Source organism: Hyla sarda, chromosome 1 (assembly GCF_029499605.1).
Source record: "Hyla sarda isolate aHylSar1 chromosome 1, aHylSar1.hap1, whole genome shotgun sequence".
Classification (NCBI taxonomy): Eukaryota; Metazoa; Chordata; class Amphibia; order Anura; family Hylidae; genus Hyla; species Hyla sarda.
The window spans coordinates 179,566,747-179,571,765 of NC_079189.1; positions in this window are offsets into that span (position 1 = coordinate 179,566,747).

Sequence of the window (5,019 nt, forward strand, 5' to 3'; positions counted from 1 at the left end):
ATATCTATGGCAGTATAGTAACAATGGAAAACAAAAGAATCCTGCACTCACCGCTGAAGTGAAGGACTCACAGCTCCTCTATGGAACCTCTGATGGACGGGAAGGCAGGTCTGGTGTGGGGCGCTCAGAGGCGACTGCAGGCAGTTGCCTCTGAGCGCCCCACACCAGACCTGCCTTTTCGTCCATCGGAGGTTCCATGGAGGAGCTGTGAGACCTTCACTTCTGCGGTGAGTGCAGGATTCTTTTGTTTACTATTTTTACTATATTGCCTGAGTTGTTCTACGGGGATTTGTTCTAGCACCGCCACTGGTCTCATTAGCCTGTTATCCCGCTGTGTTGTACCCGAGTCCGATCTGCCATGTCTTGCTGGAGTGGAGTTTGTGGTGCTGCTTCGGTTCTGCTGTGGGTTTCGCAAATTCCTATGGTAGTTTTTCCCAACCAGGGATACCTTGGGCCCATGAGGTTCTGGACACTTATTATCTATCAGACGGATAGGTGATAAGTATTTGATAAATGTCTGAATGCTATGACCCCCCTTTCCTTTCCTGAACAGGGGTCCGCCTAAGAGTAGCAGTCGAGCATGTGTAATCTCTGTCATTCCGACATGGAATGGAGAACTATTTCTGTGAATGGAGAACTATTTTTGTGTTTATTTGTCTTCACTGTATAGGGAACAACTGTATAATGTTGCCATCTAACAATTACCTAACTTTCAGGATGATCAGTTGTGGGGTGACCTCTCTTTCTCAAATGGAGGTTGATTGGATTAAAGTTTGTAACTGTATTGTACATACTTATTGACTCACTCTAATATTTTGTAACTTAATTGTTCTTATGTACTCACCCTTATGCCTACTTGGGTTTCCAATGTGTTGTTTTTTTTAAGATGCTTAGTTTATTCCTTATTAAAGGGGTACTTTAATAATCTGTGATAAAGAGGGGGGATCCACTCGAAATGCGTCCAGATGCTATGAACAATGTGAACTGTGACGTGAATATCTGGTTTTAAAGAAGTGAAATAAAGCTGTGTTTTTATTCAGTGCTGGATCATCTACTTTTCTTCATTAAACATGTTTTTGTACCAAATTAGTTGACACTACAATCTTTTTGCTTTGCTGTACTCCTTTTTGTGGATTTTTCAATAAACCAAGTAAAAAAAATAACTGTCAGCTGAATGCTTGTTCCACTGACAGGTATTCCATCCTCCCTCATAAACATGCACTCTTAGCCTGGCTGAATGTGTAAGGGGAATAAACTGCTTGTAATGGTTATCCCGTTACATGAAAGACTTGTATGTCTATTTTAACACCAAATTCTCAACATACAGTGGTCTTTTGTAGAACTTTCCATCTCACTATTGGTGTTAAAATAGACAAATCACCAGGTCCAGATGGCATTCACCCCCGTGTTCGAAAGGAATTAAGTAATGTAATAGACACAGCCCTATTTTTAATATTCAGGGACTTTTTAGTGACAGGTACTGTTCCCTAGGACTGATGCATGGCAAATGTGGTGCCAATATTTAAAAAGGGGTCAAAAGGTGACCCCGGGAATTATAAACCTGTTAGTTTAACCTTTTAAGGACTTAGGATGTATGAGTGGGTCCTAAGTCCGGTCCCTTTCTATAACGCGGGGTCCCGACGGTTTAAAGTTTAACCCGTTCAGGACCCATGACGTAAGGTTACGTCCCTACACCCTGGGTCTTAAGGACCCATGACGTACAGTTACGTCATGGGCAGTTCTGGTCCCCGCCGTGCGCCGGGCGGGGATCAGACCGGGATGCCTGCTGAAAGCAGTCAGCAGGCATCCCGTGCAAACGCCCAGGGGGGGTCATCAGACCCCCGCATTTCGGCGATCGCGGCAAATCGCAAGTGAATTCCGGGTCATTACGGGTCTATGGTGACCTGGTGACCCGGAATAGAAGGGGGATCGCGGTTGTCTAAGACACCTACGATCCCCCTAAAGGCATAGGAGTGAGGTGGCAGGCGTGCCACCCCTCCTATCCCTGCTATTGGTGGTCTAGACGCAACCACCAATAGCAGATCGGGGGCGGGGGGGTTAACTTTCGTTTTCCCCGTCCTGCCCACCCACAATAGGTGGGGCAGGACGGGGAAAGCGACGGGGACCGACGCCGAAGTTCCACTTACCCATCCGGAGGCTGCGGGCGACGGAGATCGGCGGGCGGCGACGGAGATCGGCAGGTGGCGACGGAGATCGGCGGGCGGCGACGTCATGCGGCTGGATCCTACGGAAGCCGGTGAGTTGCCTAGCGATATCTGGAGGGTACAGTCTGAGACTACGAGTTAGTGGTCTCTAACTGTAGCCCTCCAGATGTTGCAAAACTACAACTCCCAGCATGCCCAGACCGCTGTTTGGCATGCTGGAATATGTAGTTTACAACAGCTGGAGGGCTACAGTTTGAGACCACTATCTTTATCCCTCCAGAGCTTTCAAAACTTCAACTCCTAGCATGCCCAAACAGCTGTTTGCTGTCTGGGCATGCTGGAATTCGTAGTTTTGCAACATCTGGAGGGTCACAGTTTGGAGATCACTTTGCAGTGTTCTCTAAAACTATAGCCCTCCAGATGTTGCAAATCTCAGCATGCCCAAACAGCTGTCTCAGCATGCTGGGAGTTGTAGTTGCATACCTTCAGCTGTTGCATAACTACATCTCCCAGCATGCCCTTTGGTGATCAGTAAATGCTGGGAGTTGCAGTTTTGCAACAGCTGGAGGCACAATGGTTGGAAAATACTGAGTTAGATAACAGAACCGAACTGAAGGTTTTCCAACCAGTGTGCCTCCAGCTGTAGCAAAACTACAACTCCCAGCATGCACGGTCTGTCAGTACATGCTGGGAGATGTAGTTTTGAAACAGCTGGAGGTTTGCTGCGGCAAATTTTTCGCGGCAGCGCAAACTCCTAGCGGGAAACTCCCCGTAACACACCAATGTGAACGTACCCTAAAAACACTACACTCACACAAAACAAAGGGTAAAACACTACATATACACCCCTTACACTGTCCCCCCCCAATAAAAATTAAAAACGTATTGTATAGCAGGGTTTCCAAAACGGAGCCTCCAGCTGTTGTAAAACAACAACACCCAGCATTTCTGGACAGCCACTGACTGTCCAGGCATGCTGGGAGTTTAGCAACAGCTGGAGGCACCCTGTTTGGGAATCACTGACATAGAATACCCCTATGTCCACCCCTATGCAATCCCTAATTTAGTCCTCAAATGCACATGGTGCTCTCTCACTTCGGAGCCCTGTCGTATTTCAAGGAAACAGTTTAGGGCCACATATGGGGTATTTCTGTACTCGGGAGAAATTGCACTACAAATTTTGGGGGGATTTTTCTCCTTTTACCCCTTATGAAAAGGAAAAGTTGGGGGCTACACCCGCTTGTTAGTGTAAAAAAAAAAATGTACACTAACATGCTGGTGTTGCCCTATACTTTTTATTTTCACAAGAGTTAAATGGAAAAAAAGACCCCAAAAATTGTAACGCAATTTCTCCTGAGTACAGAAATACCCCATATGTGGGTGTAAAATGTTCTGCGGACGCACAACAAGGCTCAAGAGTGAGAGCGCACTATGTACATTTGAGGCCTAAATTGGTGATTTGCACAGGGGTGGCTGATTTTACAGCGGTTCTGACATAAACGGAAAAAAATAAATACCCACATGTGACCCCATTTTGGAAACTACACCCCTCACGGAATGTAACAAGGGGTATAGTGAGCCTGAACACCCCACAGGTGTTTAATGAAAATTCTTCAAATTTGGATGGAAAAATGAAAAAAAAATTTTTTCACTAAAATGCTGGTGTTACCCAAAATTATTCATTTTCACAAGGGAAAATAGGAAAAAAGCCCACTAAATTTATAACCCCATTTCTTCTGAGTAAGAACATACCCCATATGTGGATGTAAAGTGTTTTGCTGGCGCACTACAATGCTCAGAAGAGAAGGAGCGCCATTGGGCTTTTGAAGAGAAAATGTGTCCGAAATTGAAGGCCACGTGTGTTTACAAAGCCCCCATAGTGCCAGAACAATGGACCCCCCCACATGTGACCCCATTTTGGAACCTACACCCCTCACGTAATGTAATAAGGGGAACAGTGAGCATTTACGCCCCACAGGTGTCTGACAGATTCCAAACAATTTTTTTTCCCAAAAGCTCAATGGCGCTCCTTCTCTTCTGAGCATTGTAGTGCACCAGCAGAGCACTTGACGTCCACACATGGGGTATTTCCATACTCAGAAGAGATGGGGTTACAAATTTTAGGGGGTCTCTTCTGCTATTAACCCTTGCAAAAATGTGAAATTTGGGGGGAAACACATATTTTAGTGAATTTTTTTTTTTTTTTACATATGCAAAAGTTGTGAAACCCCTGTGGGGTATTAAGGCTCACTTTATTCCTTGTTACATTCCTCAAGGGGTCTAGTTTCCAAAATGGCATGCCATGTGTTTTTTTTTTTTTGCTGTCCTGGCACCATAGGGGCTTCCTAAATGCGACATGCCCCCCGAGCAAAATTTGCTCTCAAAAAGCCAAATATGACTCCTCTTCTGAGCATTGTAGTTCGCCCGTAGTGCGGTTCAGGTCAACTTATGGGGTACCGCCATACTCAGAACAGATGGGGTTACAAATTTTGGGGGGTCTTTTCTACTATTAACCCTTGCAAAAATGTGAAATATGGGGGGAAACACACATTTTAGTGAAAATTATTATTATTTTTTTTACATATGCAAAAGTCGTGAAACACCTGTGAGGTATTAAGGCTCACTTAATTCCTTGTTACATTCCTCAAGGGGTCTAGTTTCCAAAATGGTATGGCATGTGTTTTTTTTTTTTGCTGCCCTGGCACCATAGGGGCTTCCTAAATACAACATGCCCCCCCAAAACCATTTCAGAAAAACGTACTCTCCAAAATCCCCTTGTCGCTCCTTCGCTTCTGAGCCCTCTACTGCGCCCTTCGAACAATTTACATAGACATTTGAGGTATGTGCTTACTCG